This window comes from Mauremys mutica, unplaced genomic scaffold (genome assembly GCF_020497125.1).
Source record: "Mauremys mutica isolate MM-2020 ecotype Southern unplaced genomic scaffold, ASM2049712v1 Super-Scaffold_100400, whole genome shotgun sequence".
NCBI classification, from domain to species: domain Eukaryota; kingdom Metazoa; phylum Chordata; order Testudines; family Geoemydidae; genus Mauremys; species Mauremys mutica.
In genome coordinates, this window is record NW_025423330.1 from 1 (window position 1) to 10,400 (window position 10,400).

General features: G+C 54.5%; 1 pseudogene; it reads right to left on the reverse strand.

Annotated features, from left to right (window-relative positions):
• Nucleotides 1-8,008: 8,008 nt before the first annotated feature.
• Nucleotides 8,009-10,009, reverse strand: LOC123361172 (annotated as a pseudogene).
• Nucleotides 10,010-10,400: the final 391 nt, after the last annotated feature.

Below are 10,400 nucleotides of genomic sequence, written 5' to 3' on the forward strand. Positions count from 1 at the left end.
TACCTTATGCATTTACCTATGCATTTACCTTGGCCAACTCAGCAGTTCCAGTACTGCTATAAACTAACCTTATTGGGGCCTCTCCCCAATACCACTTTGCATCTGATCCTGCTGCACAGTCAATAAGTTCAGATGGCGTGAGCCCAACAGAGACAGACGTCCTCACGGAAAGTCCTCCTCCGATACCCCAATAGAGATTTCAAAAGGTCTCATACCTCTCATGTGGCGCCATGGGGTTCGAAGGGGAATGATCCGTAGTAGCTGTCTGTGGGTCCGTGGGCGTTGCCATCCCGGACGAGCCCCCAAATTGTCGAAGAAAAACTCAGTTCTCGCTTTTCGTTTGGGTGCAGCAAAACCAAATACTTTATTATTTCTCCAGTAATTACCATGGAGGGAGAGAGTGCCATAGGACACAGGGTCCTGGACAGGTCTCTCAACTGGTAAACAATCACAGCAAGCCTTTATACCTTTTACAGACAATTTCTAACAATAATACAGACAGTAAAAAGCAACAAATACATTTTGTTTATACATAAGCTTCTCTGCTATCTCACTAGAAAAACAAGACTGCAAGACTGCATATTGCAAGGTCGTAATAACTTTCACACAATTCCCTCTGTCTTACATTATCTTGCTTCCTCACGTCACCAGGGTCACAGTTAACCTAACTCATGCTAACTAACATTCATTAAGATCTCTTTAAAACCTTGTTAATTATTTACTGGCTTCCACAACGGTAAGTTAAAACAAGCTACAGTACATTGGGACATTAATGCTCTATTACAGTGTTTGCAGTAGCATATTAAAAGCTATAACACTGAACAGACTAGTTAGGGCCGGCTTTAGGAAGTTTGGGGCCCACCCAATTCAAACATTTTCGGCGGGGCCCCAGCAGGGATGACTTTAAAAAAAGGAAAAAAAGGTGGGGAAAAAAAGCCTTTCCTTTCTTAGCAACCGGTTCCCTATGAAAAGTTCTGATTTAAGGGATGTGCCAGAATATGTATTTCTGGTACCAATAGGGTTACTATATTTCCAGATTTAAAAATTCCTCCCGAACAGCAATTTAAAAACCAAAAAGTCTGACATGTCCAGGAAAATATGGCTGTATGTTAACACTACCTACAGTTCTTTTTTAAAAAGATGGGACTGAACTAGAAATGAACTCCGCTTCACATGTGTGGGTCCCCGCCACTCCCTGGGAGTGTGCTAGGGTGACCAGATGTCCCGATTTTATAGAGACAGTCCCAATCTGGGGGTCTTTTTCTTATATAGGATCCTATTAACCTCCACCCCATCCTGATTTTTCACACTTGCTGTCTGGTCACCCTAGGGTGTGCACATGTGTGGGTACCAGCTGCTCTCTTCTCCCATCATTGAAGCAGGTGTGCAGGGTTACTGCCCAGGGAATTGCAGGGCACCAGTGAACATGGGGCTACCTGCAGACAGGGCAAGGGGTGCAGCAATGGCTGGAGACAGGGGTGGGTGGGGTGGGGTGGGGTGGGCTGGCTGGCTTCAAGCAGGGCCATAGGGGGGTGTGGCATAGATTGGCAGTGCTGAAGACAGAGGAGTGCAGGAATGGCTGGCTTCAGGCAGGGGGGGGTGCAGCAGGGGTTGGCTGGAGACAGGGCAGGGGGTGCAGGTACAGGGGGTATAGACCACCCGGTATGGTAAGTGCTCCCTCCTCCTCCCTCCCCCACCAGGGTAGCAGCAGCCACCTGGGGCTCCCCTGCTTCCAGAGCCCTGACCATGTACATAGCTGCCGGAGCCCTGGGGAAGCGGCGGGGCTCCAGTGGCTATTTAAAGGGCTGGGGCGATAGAAGCAACGGGAGCCACAGACTTTTTAAGTAGCCCACAGATCCCAACAGCCCTACCCCATGGCTCCAGCAGTGTGGCAGTGGTGGTAATTTAAAGGGTCCCCAGGCCCTTTAAATTGTCCCCTGGAGAAGCCGGGCCACCCCGGTACAGTGCACTGACTCTTGCCAATACACCGAACCGGGGCTTGGGCGCAGGACCCTCTTAGGGGCAGGGCCCGATTCAGGGGAATTGGTTGAATTAGCCTAAAGCCGGCCCTGCCAGTATATCCAGGACATTAGTAGCACACTTTTCCCCCACCAATACCTAGTAGTTGCACTGTCATCTCCCATAGCTACTTAGGTTGCAGCTTTATTGTTAAACCTAAATTGGGAAGAAAGACGACTGATTCAGAACTTCTTTAATGGTTACTTTATCGCTAAAGGGTGTAGTGGGGTGTAGACTTGGAGAGAGGAAGGTTTCTATGATGTAGGCAAGATCAAGTATTTTATCCAAAACCAGAATACGAATGGCGCTGGTCTTCTTGGTGTCTGACCTTGAGCTATTGTCAAAAGTTTGAGGGTGACTCGTCTCCTTCCTCATATTTTGGTTGAGGAGTCTATTGATAAAGGGATTGGCCTCAAATACCTGGTTGTAGGACTCTGCCACGGTGTAGTTTTCATCTTGGATTGCCTGGTCCTAATTATAGTAAAGCATGCACTTTAGTCTTTGTAATTATATGTTATAACTCTGTTGCTTTTTATGAAGGCAGGAGTAAAAGAAAAGTAGCTGCAATATTTTCATACTAAACTAACGCTGAAAATGTACATAATTTCAATCAGACTCCTAATCTTAATTTTTGCTTAATTTTCTTATGGATTTATTTATTATGGTGGGAAACTGCTATAGGGAAGTACACTTCTCCTATATAGGTCATAAGGATCCTATCTGTCTGAAACTGGCTGCTCTTTCTTTCTTTGATCTGCAGAGTGACTGATGCTTTTCAGACATCAGTTGTGGGTACAGAAGGGTTTCATTGCATCTTCTCTCTTGGCACCAGCTACTGTTCTCCCTTCTTGTTGTATTGATAGTGGGTGTGTGTGTCTCTCCTTTCTTTAAAATCATATATGCTAGGGACAGTCTTGTCCTCTTCTCCTCTCCTGATGTCAGTGTAGATGCAGGCGGTGCAAAATGTACTACAGTCATATAGTATCTCAAATGCAAAGCTACATTTCAATGATCTGAGGTTTGAAGAACAATGTGGAACTAGCTGTTTTACGGGATGTCTCAATTTCATTCCTGTAGTAACATAACTGGTGATAGGAAAGCAGGGAGAGAGAGAGAGGTGTGTGCTCTGCAAGGCTGCTGGCCACGGGGCCAATGGGTGTAGGTGGGCTGGGTAGGATCGCGGGAGTCACATCTCAGGGATGTGCCCCGCTACCCAGCACTGCTCCAGCTATGAGCTGTCTCCACTGCCTGGGACCTGTGGGGCCCCACCTGCCTCCCTGGGGGAAGAGCCCCCTGGGACTGGTGCAGAGGCTGGGCCAGTCTCAGCCACTCACAGGGAACAGTCGGGGAGGGGGGAGGCTCAGCTGGGTCCTGAGAGAGCCTGGCCCGGGTAGGCTCTGCTCCTGCTCCAGCCTGGCTGCTTCCACCACTCCCAAGAGGCCAGAGTTATCCTGCCCCAGGACCAGTTCTGGCTGCGCTGCCATCTCAGCCTCGCAGCCACAGTCACCTCCCATCAGGGCCGGCTACTGTGGCTGGGGGCTAGGGTTTGGGAGAGTAGGTCTCTAGGGGGTCTGGGTAGGTGCTGGACACTGGGGGGGGGGGGAGATCTATGTGTTGGGGGCCTGTCAGTGGGGGAGATCTGTGTGTGTGTGGGTGCTGGGAAGTGTGGGGGGTCTGTGCGGGTCACTGCAGTTGTGGTGGTGGGGGGCACTGGACAGTGAGGGGATCTGTAGGGGGGCTCTGGGTGGGAAGGTGTGGGTCACTGTGCAGTTGTGGGAGGGCTGTGGGGGGGTCTTCAGCTGGGGGGCACTGGTCAGTGAGAGGATCTGTTGGGGGGTTCTGAGTGGGTAGGGGAGTGATCTGGGAGTGCACTGGGCAGGGGGGTTTGTGGGGGTCTCTGGATGGTGCAGCACTGGGTGAAGGGAGTCAGAGGGGTTCAGGGCAGGGGATTTGTGGGGGTCTCTGGGTGGTGTGGCACTGGGCATAGGGAGTCGGAGGGGTGCTGGGCAGGGGGTTTGTGGGGGTCTCTGGGTGGTGTGGCACTGCGCGTTGGGAGCCAGCGGGGTGCTGGGCAGGGGGTAGCATGGTGCAGCATGGGCCCACCCCCAAGGGGAAGAAGCACAATGGCAGTGCAGGGCTGGGCTGGACAGCGTGGGTCTGGCAGCTCCTGGTTTGTAAACAGTGCCCTTGTACTGGGCTGGGTGGAGTGGGGCTGTCCCTGCCGTGCCATGACTCATATCCCATTGCCCCAAGTCAGCCCCTCGCTCTGAGGACTCTGCCCCCATGCCTCATGTCCCCATTTCCCCCATGGGGACCCACAAATATGTTTAGCACCGGGCCCACAACAGGTTAATGCGGCCCTGTTTGGGGTGCAGGCTCTGGGATGGAGTTGGGGGTGCAGGAGGGTTGCAGGCTATGGGGAGTTTGAGTGACGGGTGCAGGCTCTGACCTGGGGCAGGGGATTCGGGTACAGGAGGGGGTACAGACATGTGGGCTCTGGGAGGGAGTTACCAAATCAGCACGTTGTATAAGAGAAAGGAGCTGCAGGGATTTCATATAGACATAGAAACTGATAGAAGACACTTTTCCACAGTCAAAATGTGAGAGGCAGAGTTGGAGGGAGGGAGGGGGCGTCTGTACAATATTTCCCCGCATTCAGTCTCCTGGCTGGAGCAGTAACCGCCCTGCAGCACTTGTATAGGATCGAGAGGAGCTGTGGTGTCTGAGCTTTGACAGTCTGGAAATTGGGCTGCCTGTGCCTTTAAGACCCAGCCCCAGGAACCCGCCCCCTGCTCCGGGGCTGACAGGGGGCAGAACTGAAAACAGCCTGTGCCCCCCCCACAGCCCCGACCCCCCCAGATCTGCGAGCGCAGCAGGTGGCTCATCCCGAGGGGCCCCTGTTCCCCCCCACCCCCCGCTCCCTAAACGGGGGTTTTGTCCCCGCACAGGGTCTGGCAGCGTCTCCCCCCCTGCGCTTAACCCCGGCTCCCACCCCCCACCCCCGATTTTTCCCCTTCAGCCTCTCTCCTGCCGCTGCCTACAGCAGCTTGACCCCCCCGGCCAGTAAATTTGTGTCCACCGCTCAGACCCTGGCAGCCCCCCCGCTGCGATTTGCCCCCTTGAGCCTTTTAAACGCCCCCAAAGAGCAGGCAGCAAATCGTGAGTAGAAGCGAGGGCAGAGAGAGGGCAGTGGCGACAGCGCAGGTTACTGGGCATGCTCAGTTCGGCCGCGCATGCTCAGTGCAGCCAAAGTAGCGAATCGGGAGCGGTTCATGTTTCTGTCGTTACACCGCCCTGCGCAGCGCGGTCCCCAGCCGCCCACGGGCCGTGACCCCTGCGTTTGCCGGCCCTGGGGGGAGCAGGCCTGGGTACGTGCCCCCAGCTGGGGGAAACTCTCCGCGGGTCTCCCCCGGGGGGGCCCGCGGCTGCCCCCGGACACTCAGCTCCCGCCGTGGGGACAGAGGGAGGCCGAATCCGCCTGCCCAGGGCCCCCGCAGCCTCCAGCTCCTCGGCTCTTCCTTGTGCCCCCCCGCCTCCTCGTGCCCCCCCGCCCCCGCCCCGCGCTGGGCTGGGGATGGAGCTGCAGGCGCAGAGATCTCCAGCCACCGGCCCTGCCCAGCTGGGACCCACCCCCGGAGCCATCCCCTGCCCGAGCTCCGGGTAATTCGGGGCTCTCGGAGGCGGGGCCAGGCTCGAACCTGTGACTGTCCGGCTGGCTTGATGAGCGGGCCCGAGACGGTCCATTCCGCCCTGGGGTGGCTCCCTCTGCCCCCAGCCCTGTCCGGGCTCCGGGCGTGCAGGGGTCGCTTTGGGGGAAGCGGTTCATCCCGGCAACGGGGAAAGGGTTCGCGGCCGCCCGGGCCTTGTCCCTGAGCCCGGAGGAGCCGGGACCGGTCCCGGGAGGTCAGGGGAAGGTGCCCGCACTCCCAGCCCGTCCCCGGTTCCTTCCTTCGCAGGAGCGCCTTGCAAGCCCATATCTTTTAACAGTTGAATTAACTGCAGTTTATGTCAGTTAATTAGGTTTAATTTACATAATTAGTACAGTATAAAGAGTATTGGGGATAATCAGGAGGTACGTCTCGCTTACTGTGTAAACATGGATTCGGAATGAAAAATCAGATGTAATTAAGGCATGTGCGCGCTGGTTTTAATTGTAATGAATTTCTAATTAACGCTCAATGATCACCCAGTGCAAAGAACTGGAACATTTTCGGGAACTTTTTAAAAACCCCATTTGTACTTTACTGAATATTTGGCTATTGAGGTGCTGGGCCGGGCAGACAAACCCCGCCGCCTGCAGCGCCGAGCTCCTGTCAGACAGTAACCTGCAGGGGACCAATGGCCGAGCCCGGCTCCTCTGCACACCGGGCCCTGCTAATGGGAGTGGGACCATTACAACCTTCTCTTTGCTCTGATTTAGCGACTCTATCACAGCCTGGGCCTGCAAAAGCCAAACTAAACTAGCTTGTTTTATAGGCAAGCTCCCAGTATGTGCAAGGGTGGATGAGCTGAAAAAGGGGGTAATCAGCGAGGTGGCAAATTTTGCAGACAATACAAAATTACTCAGGAGAGTTAAAGCCAAAAGAGACTGCGAAGAGCTACAAAAGGATCTCACAAAATTGGGTGACTGGGCAACAAAATGGCAGATGAAATTCAGAGTTGAGAAATGCAAAGTCATGCGCAGTGGAAAACAATCCCAGCTCTGCATACCCAATGGTGGGTCTAAATTAGCTGACGGAGATCTTGGAGTCAGTGTGGGTAGTTCTCTGAAAACATCCACTCAGTGTGCAGCCGCAGCCAAAACAAAAAAGCGAACAGCGCCTGTGGGGAATCATTAGGAAAGGGACAGATAGTAAGACAGAAAATATCATAAGGCCTCTATATAAATCCAGGATATGCCCACACCTTGAATACTGCCTACAGAAGTTCATTAATGGCTATTAGCCAAGACAGTCAGGGACGCAACCCCATGCTGTAGGTGTCCCTAAACTTTGACTGCCAGGAGCTGGGACTGGACAACGGGATGGATGGATCACTCAATAAATTGTCCTGTATCATTCATTCCTCCTGAAGCATCTGGCACCAGCCATTGTCGGAAGACAAGATTCTGGGCCAGGTGGACCAGTGGTCTGACTCAGTATGGCCATTCGTATGTTTTCACAACAGATTCATGAAGGGAATGAACATCTCACTGAAATAGAGAGAATATACCATAAGTAGAAAGAACCTCGGGCTAGTCTACACTGGCAGCGCTTTAACGTGGCTTGTGTAGTCGCAGCAGAGCGCTGAGAAAGAGCTCTCCCAGCCAGGGCTGGCTCTAGGTTTTTTGCTGCCCCAAGCAAAAAAAATTTTGGCTCCCCCCACCACCGATTTTTTTTTTGCTTTTGCACTTTGAAGTTTTGTTTTGACTGTTTTAAGTCCCTGCTCGGCATCCTGCATCCCCCACTGGGCGGGGGCGGATGGGTGGGGGGTCACTGCTCACCCAACCTGACCCCCCACCCATCCCCTGAGAGGCCGTGTTCTGCAGGGGAGCACAAGGATGAGTGTGTGAGCAGGCACCAGTGTCAAAGGGGGGTGACAGTGCACACAGCTGTGCAGTGAGTGCACCACTGTGGGTACATGTGCAAGGAGTGGGTGGTGGATGTGTCAGGGTATGTGCGAGTGCAAGAAGGGTCAGAGAGTGCATCCTTGCATGAGTGTGCAAAGATCAGTGGTGAGGGTACAAGGGTGGGTGTGTGTGCAAGGACAGAGAGCTGACAGAAATTGGTGGTGAGTGCTGGAGGGTGATCACAGGAGAATGGTGGTGAGTGTGCAAAGACCTGTTGGGTGAGAATGCAAAAAGGCAGCTGGGAGTGTCCCGATTCCCAGTCCCCACCGCCACTCCCCTCCTAGAGCCAGGGATAGAACACAGGAGTCCTGGCTCCTGTTAGGATATAGATATTCGGGCCTGTCTGCAAAGGCCTGTACTTTAAGAAAACAATTCATTCAAGGTGGAAGGCAAGAACCTTTTTGGCAACTTTTATGCAGAAAAAAGAAAAAACCAAAGCCACTCTGAAAATTTAGCCAATTGGGATGAAATAATGCTCTAAGTAGTAGTATAGAAAGCATAGTAGCCCATGCCTTTTGAAGTGTCTTTGCTATAGTCCTCAGCATTCATGTCTTCACATTTCATTGTTGGAGAATTTTCATTGCTGGAAGTACTAGGAGAGAGTTGTCTTCTCTTACAAGCACTAGTGTAGATGCCAGAATCATTTGAATCTAGAGATTTTATGGAAGGTGGGGTCTCTATCCAAGATGAGCTGATTTCTTCTTTCACCTTCTCCTTGGGAAGATGGTCTTCAGAGAAAGCCGGGGGACTTGTTCGGGAGGTCCAAGGTAACCCAGTCGCCATTTTTCTCTGATAAGAACCTCTGCTTCCCCACCCTGCCATGGAAGGGAATGTTGGATCAGGATAATATCCCAAAGCATGGGATGTCTGCAACGGAAGGGATTTAATGCCATAGGGGAGCAAGGTGCTAGGAGAATATTCTGTTTCATAGGAGTTCATGTCCAGTTTGTTGGTACCAGGTTGCTGCACAGGAGTAACAAACCATCTCTGGGGAGGATTGGCCACCTCTTCATTTTGCTGAGGATAGAGTAGGCCTTTTGTCTGAGGTACAGTTCTCTCACCATTGTAAAATCTGGCTGGCGGCAAGTTGTTGACAAACTGTTCCTGGAAGAATGGTTGCACGCTGTACCGGGCTCCTGGGACAATCTGGTGGGATGAATCATAGTTGTCCCTGAAGCCCTTTGCAAAAGGATTATGGTCAATTTTAAGCTGAGTGATATCAGTGTTTTGATATGCAGTAACTGCTATGAACTGGATTTCCGGGAAAATAAACGTCTGAGTCTTTGAAGAGTCATTCAGATCTTCAACCCCATCTTCAGTCACTTCCACAATATGAAGTCGAGGTTGGTACTTGTGTAGAGACTGAAGTACTATCATCTGAGTATTATTATTGTTAGCACCTTTGTTATTGGTCAGTTTTAGTTTTCCAAAAGAGATCTCCTGCATCATCCAGTGAGCCCCAGTGTTTGGGGATTCAGGGTGAACATACACCTTGTTGCCTTGCATGTTGTTGTCCGCTTTTCCGCACGTCACCCACTTGCCCCCCTGGAAGCGCCAGTGGTTGGGATCGGCCAGCACCACCTCCACGAACACGTTGTAATGGGCCGTGGGGTTGAGGCCGGTGATGTTGAAGCTCAGGAAGGGAAACATCCGCCTGCCCTGCTTGGTGATGATCATCTCGGTCTGGTGCTGGTGGAACTTGAGCCAGAGCGGGCGGTTGCAGAGGAAGACCTGCGCCCGCAGCCCCGGCCCCGAGCCGGGCATGGCCAAGGCGCCCAGCCCGCCGCAGGAGCCCGCCGCCGGGTAGGGGCTGTAGAGGGGCCCCGCCGCCCCCTGGCCGTACTGGTAGCCGTCGCCGCCGGCCCCCGAACTGCGCGCGGCCGCCCGGGGAGCAGACGGCGGCCGAGAAGCCCCCCGGGGCCAGCACGGAGCCGTAGGGGTAGCGCGCCCCGCCGGGCGCGGGGTAGACGGAGCCGTGCTGCGCCGCCGGGTAGGGGAAGAGCGAGCAGGGCGCGCCCAGCTCGGCGCCCTGCGGCCCCGGGGACTGCAGGTAGTAGCGCTCCGGGCTCAGGCTGTCCAGCGGGTAGCGGGCGGCGGCCGGGGGCAGCTCGGCCTCGCTGCCAGGGGCCGCCTTGCACCCCTCCGGGCCACCCTGCTTGGAGCCCGTGCCGGGGAAGGGCTCGCCGGCCTCCGCCTCGCTCAGCATGCCCGGCCCAGCGCCGCCGCACTTCTTCGGCCCCTTGTCCAAGTCCAGGCGCTGCGGGGAGCCCGAGCTGGGCTGGCCGCGGGGTGGCCGCCACGGGCGCTGCTGCTCTCGGGCGGGTAGAAGGGGGGCCCGGCCAGGCTAGCGGCACTGCCCAGGAGCTGCTCCCCTAACTGCATCCTCGCCGGCGCCAGCCGGGGGGAGCCTGGGGCTGCGGGCGGGCGGGCGGGGAGCCGGGCTTCTCCCGGGGAGGCGAAGCGCCCAGACCGCACAGACCCCCTGCCGGAAAGTTCCCCTGCAACTTTCCCACCCCCGCCGGCTCTCCCCGGGCTGCAGCCCCCGCTAACCCCCCACTCCTGCTTCCGTCTTCCCCACTGAAACCAGCCACCTCTACTTTAAGAATGTAGGTGTATTCTTATTGCTAAACTAGTTATAGAGGTATAAAAGAGAATCAAAATCACTGTCTGTGGAATGGCCTTCTCTTACTGTGACAGTCTGAGGCCTTCAGCCAAGATGTAGTTAGGCAGCCATAAGCTGGGAAGTGTGTGGTCACATCCTCACATTCCAAAC